Source organism: Larus michahellis, chromosome 2 (assembly GCF_964199755.1).
Source record: "Larus michahellis chromosome 2, bLarMic1.1, whole genome shotgun sequence".
NCBI lineage: Eukaryota > Metazoa > Chordata > Aves > Charadriiformes > Laridae > Larus > Larus michahellis.
The window spans coordinates 67,250,361-67,264,460 of record NC_133897.1 but is presented as its reverse complement, the minus strand read 5'-3'; positions in this window follow the sequence as shown (position 1 = coordinate 67,264,460).

Here is a 14,100-nt window from a genome sequence, read left to right as displayed (position 1 = left end):
TACATCTAGCACTAACTCAGAAATAGCGGTACTAGTAGCATTGTTAAACTTATCCTTGGCAGCAAGAGAGCCCTTGTTATCACGAATCCTTGGCAGCAAAAGAGTCCTAGTTAGCTAGAGCGCATGCGGCCTCCCTGTTCTTGCTGGTACTGTGCTTTGATCTTCCACAACAGGCCAAGGTTCTCAAGCAGCTAGATAAGGTGTCTGTGAGTCCATTACAGGCTTATGTCATCCAAATGTTTTTCTTGCCAGCACCCGAGACTGAATAACAATTGGTGTGATATATGTGTTTTCCAGCACCCAGGTGCGAGTCCCTTGAGTGTATTTACAGTCCTCCTCGGTGATCTTCCGTTGCTTTCCCATATTCCACCCCCTTGCTCAAGAGACCGCTTCTGCTGGGTTCATTTTAGTCTCGCAGGGTATAACAGAGAGCAATCTACTAAGGCATGCAATAACATATACACATATAGGAAAAAACCAAAAACATCTCTCTATGGTACTGCTTTGAATCAGGTGTCCTGTTTCTCTTTTTCTGATGCTTTCTCGTAATGCGTATGGCATACTTTTGTGCGAATGTGGCACATTTCCCATCTAATTGTTCCTGGTTGGTTTCTTTTCTTTTTTTACTCCTTTTTTTCTTTTTTTTTTCTTTTTTCTTTTTTTCTTTTTTCTCTTTTTTCTTTTTTCTTTTTTCTTTTTTCTTTTTCTTTTTTTCTTTTCTTTTTTTTTCCATCACTTATGACTGACATAAAAGTCTGCCTTTGCAACAAGAGCTCAGTTTCTCATTTTTCCTTAAGTTTCTCATTTTCCTACAGAGCATCCTATAGACTTTGGTTCAACTCCTTTTCCCAATCAACCATGACCTTATAGACAAACAACAAACAACCAGCGATACACCCTGCACGGGCGAGCCGTTTCCGAGAGTGTAAACGTGTCGGCTGGTGAAAACTCCCCCAATATTCCAGGACTTCCATCGGTTCTACAGCCCATCCTGGTGTATCTACCTGAGGCGCGCTCGCCTTACGCGCTCGCCTTACGTCTAAACATTGTGTATACACAAACTACTTCACTTCACGGAGCGTCAGCCCTAGATGCATACGAGAACAGTACCACACCGGGCAGAACACCTGCTCAAGTGGAGTCACCTAACGACACTGCACACAACAAAAAGCAAACAGTAGCACACATGCTGATCAGCAGGTGTAAGCTGGCGCCCACACACACTTACACAGCAGACATACAAAACCAGCACTTTTATCTCAGGGAGATGACTGGGGAGGGGAGGGGGCGAGGCGGGCAATGTCAGGAGCAAACAGCTCCGGCTCTGTCCTTCTCTGCTGACATTCTGCCTCCTCCCTCGGCCTCAGGTGGAGCAGAGGGGATCAGCAGGGGATCGTCCCAGACCTTCGGACCTGGCCTGTTCGATCCCCCTCCCGTGGGTTGTAATGCTGCAAAAGCCCTGGCTGCTGTGGCTCGCTCCGCCTTCATATCTTGTAAGGTCGATAACACCAACCGCTAGGTCGTCGCCAACGGTGATGCCTCTTTGTCTCCATTACTTATCACTTCCCACAGTTTTTTCCCAACAGCCTCCCATATTTCTGGTTTAAAAGCTGTCTGGGGCTCTGGTGCGAATCCGTTCTCTCTGCACCAGGTTAACAACCTTCGGAGCATACGCTCATCATATTTCACCCTTCTCTTAGAGAGGATATGCAGGAGAAGTCTTAATATAGCCCCTTCTTCTTTTGTTACTTGTTGCCCCATCTCCTGCCCCGGCTTAATCAGTTTGAGCAACAGTTTCGCTGGTGTTTCAATCCCTCTCTTAGAGAGGAACCCAGTGAGTAGTGTGGCCGCAGCTTCTGTTTCCATAGCTGCGCCTGGGAGGTGAGGAACGACCTCATGCCGTTGTCTGCTTCCGCTGATGCGCCTAAGCAGCACGTCTCCCAGCCGAAGTTTCCCACTCCCCTCCTCTAGCTGCTTCCCGCAGTCTCGGAGAACTCAGTCGCGCTGAACCATCCTCTGCTACCAGATGTTGGAGTAGGAGACGGACCCGGAGTAACGATGGAGTCTCAATATGAGTATGATCGTTCTCCCTTTATTCAAGTTTTCACAGAGTATATAGAGACAGGCAATAAGAGCACGCGCTAGCGGCAGCTATATGATTGGCTTACAGTCTCTGTTCACGTGCTGTCCATGCAGTTCATTCACAGATCAGATTGGTTACAAGAATTCACATAGTAAATTACTTAGTCATTAGCACAACATGTTTTCTACCTTCTCAGTTCCCGTTTTTCCCATGTACTAATTCCATCTTCTACCACCTGTTTTGCCCTTAATCTAATCTCTCCTAGTAGGGAGGCTGGCTCACGTGACCATTTTCTCTCAGACACATTCCTACAATACCCCCTTTTTCTTCTTGAGCCAGCCAGACCTTATGCATGGCATTTTCAATCATGTCAGTCACTTTGCGGAGAACACATGAGGCTACCATAATCAATAATAATATAACCAACAATAGCATGAGCCCTTGCTTTAGTAAGTCTGATAACCATCCCGATACACCCCATGAGCTTAACCAATCATCGAAACCATTTTTGACCACTTTTAATTTGGACATGTTATCCTTCAGCTCCCGTAACTGCTTATGAATGGATGATGAGTGGTCTGAAACGTTCATACAACACATACCTTCAAAATCTTCACATCCATGACCCTGAGCTAACAGCAAAAAGTCAATAGCCGCTCGATTTTGCAACGTAGCATGCCGAATGCTATCAGCATCAGTAAGCAAGCTAGATAGGATTTCAGTTGTAAGGTTTATCTGTTTACTTGCCCAACACCCTATCTTATTCAATGCATTTAATGCCGTTGCTGTTCCTAGCGAAGGAAGAATACTTAGCCCTATTCTTTGTCTGAGATTTGAAAATGTTATATGGTCGTCACAGGATGGAGTGAAGGTATGAACTGTTCTCTTGGCTCTGTGGTTACTCTCTGCTCTGCTCACTGTATCTTTGGCCGTATGCAGGCCTCTGCTCGTAGATCTGCCACATCTCCCCCTTTTTTGTTTAACGCCAGACCATTTATTAACAAGGTCGCCATGACTTGTGCTTCTACTTGTTGTGACGCTCTTAGCGGGTTATAGACTAAACACAATTAAAAACAGAATCAAAAAGAACCCTGCTAAGGCAATAAATACCCAGATTCCTCAATTTAACCCAGAAAGCCAATTTCTTTGGATTTACCCACGAGAAATCCTTTTGTAATAGTTCAAATACATTGTGGTTCATTAAGTCTTGAATCTTTAGTATTTGAGCTTTTAGCTGATCATGTAAAGGACGACTATTTTTTCTTTTTGCAACGACATGTCAAATTGTGATAACCAAGGGTCAAGGTCATCCTTTTTGATGGGGACATGTATGTGGCTTGGATGCATTCCAGAAAGCTGCTGACAGCACAAACGACCCTGGAAAAACAATCGCGGTAACATTTCAATCATCATAGTTACTGGTTTTGAAAAGGCATGTGGCAAAAATACCCACTCTAATGCAGTCAGGCTCTTTGCGAGTGCATCATCCCACTGTCCTATCAGGGCATAAAGTTGAAATTCTTGTAGGAAGGTGTTCAATGCGTCTTGCAGCAGTAGTAGACTATATCTTATCTTGCAACATGCTGTAATGCCTTCGGAGCTGTTGGGGTTAATGAACATAGAACTTATGGCGGGGGGGCGGGGCGGGGGCAGACACTGCTTCAGGGCATCCCCTGTATCTTCAAAGTGCGCTCATGTCTCTCTCCCCCTCACTCATGTCTCTCTAGCCCTCTCTGACCCGAGACAGCCCCCTTATATCCTGCACTGGATTGAGTGGAGAAGTACAGGCTAGAGTCGCTGCATGCATGGCCAGCGCACGCAGCGAGTCCCACCAAACTCTCCTGCACTGGATTGAGTAGAAAAGTACAGGCCAGAGTCGCTGCACGCGTGGCCAGCACATGCAGCAAGTCTCACCAAACTCATGATCCAGCTCTGCTGACAGCGGCTGCCTGATACGTGACTCCATTGTTGTAATCCCTTCCTGTTATCTTCTTCTGTGAAGGTCAGGTTCTCATGGATACACACATAGTTTTTAGAGCAACATATTCTACAACTCGTACAAGGGTACGATGCAAAGCGGCATCTACAGCTGATCGTATAATGCTTATTAAAAACAGCAAACAGCATACTAAACATAACAGACAAATTCCTTCCACACAGGCGATGAGTAGAATTTGCTTCAACCAACCCCACCCCCAAGTCCATCCAGCAAAAAGATTTTCAAAAGTGGTCTCCACAAGTTGCTGGTTCGGTCGGAGCAGTTCCTGCAACTGGGCATGGATGGATTTGGAGTGGTCACTTAGATTCATACAATACAGTCCTTTAAAATCTTGACAACCATGTCTGTGAGCTGAAAGCAAAAAATCAGTAGCAGTTCTGTTTTGCAACATCGCATATCGAATACTATCTACATCTAGCAATAACTCAGAAATAGCGGTACTAGTAGCATTGTTAAACTTATCCTTGGCAGCAAGAGAGCCCTTGTTATCACGAATCCTTGGCAGCAAAAGAGTCCTAGTTAGCTAGAGCGCATGCGGCCTCCCTGTTCTTGCTGGTACTGTGCTTTGATCTTCCACAACAGGCCAAGGTTCTCAAGCAGCTAGATAAGGTGTCTGTGAGTCCATTACAGGCTTATGTCATCCAAATGTTTTTCTTGCCAGCACCCGAGACTGAATAACAATTGGTGTGATATATGTGTTTTCCAGCACCCAGGTGCGAGTCCCTTGAGTGTATTTACAGTCCTCCTCGGTGATCTTCCGTTGCTTTCCCATATTCCACCCCCTTGCTCAAGAGACCGCTTCTGCTGGGTTCATTTTAGTCTCGCAGGGTATAACAGAGAGCAATCTACTAAGGCATGCAATAACATATACACATATAGGAAAAAACCAAAAAACATATCTCTATGGTACTGCTTTGAATCAGGTGTCCTGTTTCTCTTTTTCTGATGCTTTCTCGTAATGCGTATGGCATACTTTTGTGCGAATGTGGCACATTTCCCATCTAATTGTTCCTGGTTGGTTTCTTTTCTTTTTTTTCTCCTTTTTTTTCTTTTTGTTTTTTCTTTTTTCTTTTTTCTCTTTTTTCTTTTTTCTTTTTTCTCTTTTTTCTTTTCTTTTTTTTTCCATCACTTATGACTGACATAAAAGTCTGCCTTTGCAACAAGAGCTCAGTTTCTCATTTTTCCTTAAGTTTCTCATTTTCCTACAGAGCATCCTATAGACTTTGGCTCAACTCCTTTTCCCAATCAACCATGACCTTATAGACAAACAACAAACAACCAGCGATACGCCCTGCACGGGCGAGCCGTTTCCGAGAGTGTAAACGTGTAGGCTTGTGAAAACTCCCCCAATATTCCAGGACTTCCATCGGTTCTACAGCCCATCCTGGTGTATCTACCTGAGGCGCGCTCGCCTTACGCGCTTGCCTTACGTCTAAACATTGTGTATACACAAACTACTTCACTTCACGGAGCGTCAGCCCTAGATGCATACGAGAACAGTACCACACCGGGCAGAACACCTGCTCAAGTGGAGTCACCTAACGACACTGCACACAACAAAAAGCAAACAGTAGCACACATGCTGATCAGCAGGTATAAGCTGGCGCCCACACACATTTCCACAGCAGAAATACAAAACCAGCACTTTTATCTCAGGGAGATGACTGGGGAGGGGAGGGGGCGAGGCGGGCAATGTCAGGAGCCAACAGCTCCGGCTCTGTCCTTCTCTGCTGACATTCTGCCTCCTCCCTCGGCCTCAGGTGGAGCAGAGGGGATCAGCAGGGGATCGTCCCAGACCTTCGGACCTGGCCTGTTCGATCCCCCTCCCGTGGGTTGTAATGCTGCAAAAGCCCTGGCTGCTGTGGCTCGCTCCGCCTTCATATCTTGTAAGGTCGATAACACCAACCGCTAGGTCGTCGCCAACGGTGATGCCTCTTTGTCTCCATTACTTATCACTTCCCACAGTTTTTTCCCAACAGCCTCCCATATTTCTGGTTTAAAAGCTGTCTGGGGCTCTGGTGCGAATCCGTTCTCTCTGCACCAGGTTAACAACCTTCGGAGCATACGCTCATCATATTTCACCCTTCTCTTAGAGAGGATATGCAGGAGAAGTCTTAATATAGCCCCTTCTTCTTTTGTTACTTGTTGCCCCATCTCCTGCCCCGGCTTAATCAGTTTGAGCAACAGTTGCGCTGGTGTTTCAATCCCTCTCTTAGAGAGGAACCCAGTGAGTAGTGTGGCCGCAGCTTCTGTTTCCATAGCTGCGCCTGGGAGGTGAGGAACGACCTCATGCCGTTGTCTGCTTCCGCTGATGCGCCTAAGCAGCACGTCTCCCAGCCGAAGTTTCCCACTCCCCTCCTCTAGCTGCTTACCGCAGTCTCGGAGAACTCAGTCGCGCTGAACCATCCTCTGCTACCAGATGTTGGAGTAGGAGACGGACCCGGAGTAACGATGGAGTCTCAATATGAGTATGATCGTTCTCCCTTTATTCAAGTTTTCACAGAGTATATAGAGACAGGCAATAAGAGCACGCGCTAGCGGCAGCTATATGATTGGCTTACAGTCTCTGTTCACGTGCTGTCCATGCAGTTCATTCACAGATCAGATTGGTTACAAGAATTCACATAGTAAATTACTTAGTCATTAGCACAACATGTTTTCTACCTTCTCAGTTCCCGTTTTTCCCATGTACTAATTCCATCTTCTACCACCTGTTTTGCCCTTAATCTAATCTCTCCTAGTAGGGAGGCTGGCTCACATGACCACTTTCTCTCAGACACATTCCTACAGAGGCTGGCGCGGCGCCAAGTGGTAACGTGGTTTTTTGAGGCTGAAGGCAACAGGAAAGCCTTGTGCCACAAGGTCTGTGGGGCCATGCAAGCGGTTCCCTAAGAGGTTTAGAATAAGGCACATTTTTCCCTGCTGGATCTTTGGGCGTGGAAGCAATCTCCAGACACATGGCGATTTTTGAGTCTGGCGTGACGCGAAGTGGGAAAGGGTGGTTTTTAGGCTGAAGGCAACAAGAAAGCCCGCAGCCATAAGGTCTGTGGGTCCATGCAAGCGGTTCCGAGAAAGAGATTTAGAACAAGTCACAGTTTTCCCTGCTGGCTCTTTAGGCGTGGCAGCAATCTCCAGAGAGATAGAAATTTTGGAGGATATTGCGGCGCCAAGCGGGAAAGGGTGGTTTTGAGGCTGAAGGCAACAAGAAATCCCGTAGCCCCAATGTCTGTGGGGCCATATAGCCGGTTCCCAGAGAGTTTTAGAAGAAGCCACAGTTGTCTTTCCTGGCTCTTTGGGTGTGGTAACAACCTCCAGACATATGGAAATTCTAGAGGCTGGTGCGGCGCCAAGTGGGAAAGTGTGGTTTTCAGGCTGAAGGCAGCAGGAAAACCTGGAGCCACAAGGTCTGTGGGGCCATGCAAGCAGTTCCCAAAGAGCTTTAGAACAAGACTCAGTTTTCCCTGCTGGCTCTTTGTGAGTGGGAGCAATCTCCAGACATATGGAAATTTTATAGGCTGGCACGGCGCCAAGTGGGAAAGGGTGTATTTGAGGCTGAAGGCAGGAGGAAAGCCCGCAGCCCCAAGGTGTTTGGGGCCATGCAAGCGGTTCCCAAAGAGCTTTAGAAGAAGCCACAGTTTTCCCTCCTGGCTCTTTAGGCGTGGGAGCAATGTCCAGACGTATGGAAATTGTGGAGGCTTGTTGGAGTGGGAGACGGACCCGGAGTAACGATGGAGTCTTAATAGGAGTATGATCGTTCTCCCTTTATTCAAGTTTTCACAGAGTGTATAGAGAGAGGTAATAAGAGCACGCGCTAGCGGCAGCTATATGATTGGCTTACAGTCTCTGTTCACGCGCTGTCCATGCAGTTCATTCACAGATCAGATTGGTTACAAGAATTCACATAGTAAATTACTTAGTCATTAGCACAACATGTTTTCTACCTTCTCAGTTCCCGTTTTTCCCATGTACTAATTCCATCTTCTACCACCTGTTTTGCCCTTAATCTAATCTCTCCTAGTAGGGAGGCTGGCTCACGTGACCATTTTCTCTCAGACACATTCCTACAATACCCCCTTTTTCTTCTTGAGCCAGCCAGACCTTATGCATGGCATTTTCAATCATGTCAGTCACTTTGCGGAGAACACATGAGGCTACCATAATCAATAATAATATAACCAACAATAGCATGAGCCCTTGCTTTAGTAAGTCTGATAACCATCCCGATACACCCCATGAGCTTAACCAATCATCGAAACCATTTTTGACCACTTTTAATTTGGACATGTTATCCTTCAGCTCCCGTAACTGCTTATGAATGGATGATGAGTGGTCTGAAACGTTCATACAACACATACCTTCAAAATCTTCACATCCATGACCCTGAGCTAACAGCAAAAAGTCAATAGCCGCTCGATTTTGCAACGTAGCATGCCGAATGCTATCAGCATCAGTAAGCAAGCTAGATAGGATTTCAGTTGTAAGGTTTATCTGTTTACTTGCCCAACACCCTATCTTATTCAATGCATTTAATGCCGTTGCTGTTCCTAGCGAAGGAAGAATACTTAGCCCTATTCTTTGTCTGAGATTTGAAAATGTTATATGGTCGTCACAGGATGGAGTGAAGGTATGAACTGTTCTCTTGGCTCTGTGGTTACTCTCTGCTCTGCTCACTGTATCTTTGGCCGTATGCAGGCCTCTGCTCGTAGATCTGCCACATCTCCCCCTTTTTTGTTTAACGCCAGACCATTTATTAACAAGGTCGCCATGACTTGTGCTTCTACTTGTTGTGACGCTCTTAGCGGGTTATAGACTAAACACAATTAAAAACAGAATCAAAAAGAACCCTGCTAAGGCAATAAATACCCAGATTCCTAAATTTAGCCCAGAAAGCCAATTTCTTTGGATTTACCCACGAGAAATCCTTTTGTAATAGTTCAAATACATTGTGGTTCATTAAGTCTTGAATCTTTAGTATTTGAGCTTTTAGCTGATCATGTAAAGGACGACTATTTTTTCTTTTTGCAACGACATGTCAAATTGTGATAACCAAGGGTCAAGGTCATCCTTTTTGATGGGGACATGTATGTGGCTTGGATGCATTCCAGAAAGCTGCTGACAGCACAAACGACCCTGGAAAAACAATCGCGGTAACATTTCAATCATCATAGTTACTGGTTTTGAAAAGGCATGTGGCAAAAATACCCACTCTAATGCAGTTAGGCTCTTTGCGAGTGCATCATCCCACTGTCCTATCAGGGCATAAAGTTGAAATTCTTGTAGGAAGGTGTTCAATGCGTCTTGCAGCAGTAGTAGACTATATCTTATCTTGCAACATGCTGTAATGCCTTCGGAGCTGTTGGGGTTAATGAACATAGAACTTATGGCGGGGGGGCGGGGCGGGGGCAGACACTGCTTCAGGGCATCCCCTGTATCTTCAAAGTGCGCTCATGTCTCTCTCCCCCTCACTCATGTCTCTCTAGCCCTCTCTGACCCGAGACAGCCCCCTTATATCCTGCACTGGATTGAGTGGAGAAGTACAGGCTAGAGTCGCTGCATGCATGGCCAGCGCACGCAGCGAGTCCCACCAAACTCTCCTGCACTGGATTGAGTAGAAAAGTACAGGCCAGAGTCGCTGCACGCGTGGCCAGCACATGCAGCAAGTCTCACCAAACTCATGATCCAGCTCTGCTGACAGCGGCTGCCTGATACGTGACTCCATTGTTGTAATCCCTTCCTGTTATCTTCTTCTGTGAAGGTCAGGTTCTCATGGATACACACATAGTTTTTAGAGCAACATATTCTACAACTCGTACAAGGGTACGATGCAAAGCGGCATCTACAGCTGATCGTATAATGCTTATTAAAAACAGCAAACAGCATACTAAACATAACAGACAAATTCCTTCCACACAGGCGATGAGTAGAATTTGCTTCAACCAACCCCACCCCCAAGTCCATCCAGCAAAAAGATTTTCAAAAGTGGTCTCCACAAGTTGCTGGTTCGGTCGGAGCAGTTCCTGCAACTGGGCATGGATGGATTTGGAGTGGTCACTTACATTCATACAATACAGTCCTTTAAAATCTTGACAACCATGTCTGTGAGCTGAAAGCAAAAAATCAGTAGCAGTTCTGTTTTGCAACATCGCATATCGAATACTATCTACATCTAGCAATAACTCAGAAATAGCGGTACTAGTAGCATTGTTAAACTTATCCTTGGCAGCAAGAGAGCCCTTGTTATCACGAATCCTTGGCAGCAAAAGAGTCCTAGTTAGCTAGAGCGCATGCGGCCTCCCTGTTCTTGCTGGTACTGTGCTTTGATCTTCCACAACAGGCCAAGGTTCTCAAGCAGCTAGATAAGGTGTCTGTGAGTCCATTACAGGCTTATGTCATCCAAATGTTTTTCTTGCCAGCACCCGAGACTGAATAACAATTGGTGTGATATATGTGTTTTCCAGCACCCAGGTGCGAGTCCCTTGAGTGTATTTACAGTCCTCCTCGGTGATCTTCCGTTGCTTTCCCATATTCCACCCCCTTGCTCAAGAGACCGCTTCTGCTGGGTTCATTTTAGTCTCGCAGGGTATAACAGAGAGCAATCTACTAAGGCATGCAATAACATATACACATATAGGAAAAAACCAAAAACGTATCTCTATGGTACTGCTTTGAATCAGGTGTCCTGTTTCTCTTTTTCTGATGCTTTCTCGTAATGCGTATGGCATACTTTTGTGCGAACGTGGCACATTTCCCATCTAATTGTTCCTGGTTGGTTTCTTTTCTTTTTTTTTCCTTTTTTTTCTTTTTGTTTTTTCTTTTTTCTTTTTTCTCTTTTTTCTTTTCTCTTTTTTCTTTTTTTTCTTTTCTTTTTTTTTCCATCACTTATGACTGACATAAAAGTCTGCCTTTGCAACAAGAGCTCAGTTTCTCATTTTTCCTTAAGTTTCTCATTTTCCTACAGAGCATCCTATAGACTTTGGCTCAACTCCTTTTCCCAATCAACCATGACCTTATAGACAAACAACAAACAACCAGCGATACACCCTGCACGGGCGAGCCGTTTCCGAGAGTGTAAACGTGTCGGCTGGTGAAAACTCCCCCAATATTCCAGGACTTCCATCGGTTCTACAGCCCATCCTGGCGTATCTACCTGAGGCGCGCTCGCCTTACGTCTAAACATTGTGTATACACAAACTTCTTCACTTCACGGAGCGTCAGCCCTAGATGCATACGAGAACAGTACCACACCGGGCAGAACACCTGCTCAAGTGGAGTCACCTAACGACACTGCACACAACAAAAAGCAAACAGTAGCACACATGCTGATCAGCAGGTATAAACTGGCGCCCGCACACACTTCCACAGCAGACATACAAAACCAGCACTTTTATCTCAGGGAGATGACTGGGGAGGGGAGGGGGCGAGGCGGGCAATGTCAGGAGCCAACAGCTCCGGCTCTGTCCTTCTCTGCTGACATTCTGCCTCCTCCCTCGGCCTCAGGTGGAGCAGAGGGGATCAGCAGGGGATCGTCCCAGACCTTCGGACCTGGCCTGTTCGATCCCCCTCCCGTGGGTTGTAATGCTGCAAAAGCCCTGGCTGCTGTGGCTCGCTCCGCCTTCATATCTTGTAAGGTCGATAACACCAACCGCTAGGTCGTCGCCAACGGTGATGCCTCTTTGTCTCCATTACTTATCACTTCCCACAGTTTTTTCCCAACAGCCTCCCATATTTCTGGTTTAAAAGCTGTCTGGGGCTCTGGTGCGAATCCGTTCTCTCTGCACCAGGTTAACAACCTTCGGAGCATACGCTCATCATATTTCACCCTTCTCTTAGAGAGGATATGCAGGAGAAGTCTTAATATAGCCCCTTCTTCTTTTGGTACTTGTTGCCCCATCTCCTGCCCCGGCTTAATCAGTTTGAGCAACAGTTGCGCTGGTGTTTCAATCCCTCTCTTAGAGAGGAACCCAGTGAGTAGTGTGGCCGCAGCTTCTGTTTCCATAGCTGCGCCTGGGAGGTGAGGAACGACCTCATGCCGTTGTCTGCTTCCGCTGATGCGCCTAAGCAGCACGTCTCCCAGCCGAAGTTTCCCACTCCCCTCCTCTAGCTGCTTACCGCAGTCTCGGAGAACTCAGTCGCGCTGAACCATCCTCTGCTACCAGATGTTGGAGTAGGAGACGGACCCGGAGTAACGATGGAGTCTCAATATGAGTATGATCGTTCTCCCTTTATTCAAGTTTTCACAGAGTATATAGAGACAGGCAATAAGAGCACGCGCTAGCGGCAGCTATATGATTGGCTTACAGTCTCTGTTCACGCGCTGTCCATGCAGTTCATTCACAGATCAGATTGGTTACAAGAATTCACATAGTAAATTACTTAGTCATTAGCACAACATGTTTTCTACCTTCTCAGTTCCCGTTTTTCCCATGTACTAATTCCATCTTCTACCACCTGTTTTGCCCTTAATCTAATCTCTCCTAGTAGGGAGGCTGGCTCACATGACCACTTTCTCTCAGACACATTCCTACAGAGGCTGGCACGGCGCCAAGTGGGAACGTGGTTTTTTGAGGCTGAAGGCAACAGGAAAGCCTTGTGCCACAAGGTCTGTGGGGCCATGCAAGCGGTTCCCTAAGAGGTTTAGAATAAGGCACATTTTTCCCTGCTGGATCTTTGGGCGTGGAAGCAATCTCCAGACACATGGCGATTTTTGAGTCTGGCGTGACGCGAAGTGGGAAAGGGTGGTTTTTAGGCTGAAGGCAACAAGAAAGCCCGCAGCCATAAGGTCTGTGGGTCCATGCAAGCGGTTCCGAAAAAGAGATTTAGAACAAGTCACAGTTTTCCCTGCTGGCTCTTTAGGCGTGGCAGCAATCTCCAGAGAGATGGACATTTTGGAGGATATTGCGGCGCCAAGCGGGAAAGGGTGGTTTTGAGGCTGAAGGCAGGAGGAAAGCCCGCATCACTAGTGTCTGTGGGGCCATGCAAGCGGTTCCCAAAGAGCTTTAGAACAAGGCATAGTTTTCCCTGCTGGCTCTTTGGGCGTGGGACCAATCTCCAGACATATGGCCATTTTTGTGCCTGGTGCGGCGCCAAGTGGGAAAGGGTGGTTTTGAGGCTGAAGGCAACAAGAAAGCCCGCAGCCCCAAGCTCTGTGGGGTCATGCAAGCGGTTCCCAAAGAGCTTTCGAAAAAGAAAGACTTTTCCCTGCTGTCTCTTAGGGCGTGGGAGCAATGTTCAGAGATATGGAAATTTTGGAGGCTGGTGCGGCGCCAAGTTGGAAAGGGTGGTTTTGATGCTGAATGCGCCAGGAAAGCAGGTAACCTAAATGTATTTGTGGCAATGCAAGCGGTTCCCACAGAGGTTTAGAAGAAGCCACAGTTTTCCCTCCTGGCTCTTTAGGCATGGGAGCACTGTCCAGACATATGGAAATTCTGGAGTCTGGCGTGGCGCCAAGTGGGAGAGGGTGGTTTTGAGGCTGAAGGCAGCAGGAAAGCCCGCAGCCCCATAGTCTCTGGGGCCATGCAAGCGGTTCCCAAAGAGCTGTAGAACAACACAGAATTTCACCTCCTGGCTCTTTAGGCGTTTGAGCAATGTCCAGACATATGGAAATTTTGGAGTCTGGCACGGCGCCAATGGGAAAGGGTGGTTTTGAGGCTGAAGGCAACAAGAAATCCCCTAGCCCCAATGTCTGTGGGGCCATATAGCCGGTTCCCAGAGAGTTTTAGAAGAAGCCACAGTTGTCTTTCCTGGCTCTTTGGGTGTGGTAACAACCTCCAGACATATGGAAATTCTAGAGGCTGGTGCGGCGCCAAGTGGGAAAGTGTGGTTTTCAGGCTGAAGGCAGCAGGAAAACCTGGAGCCACAAGGTCTGTGGGGCCATGCAAGCAGTTCCCAAAGAGCTTTAGAACAAGACTCAGTTTTCCCTGCTGGCTCTTTGTGAGTGGGAGCAATCTCCAGACATATGGAAATTTTATAGGCTGGCACGGCGCCAAGTGGGAAAGGGTGTATTTGAGGCTGAAGGCAG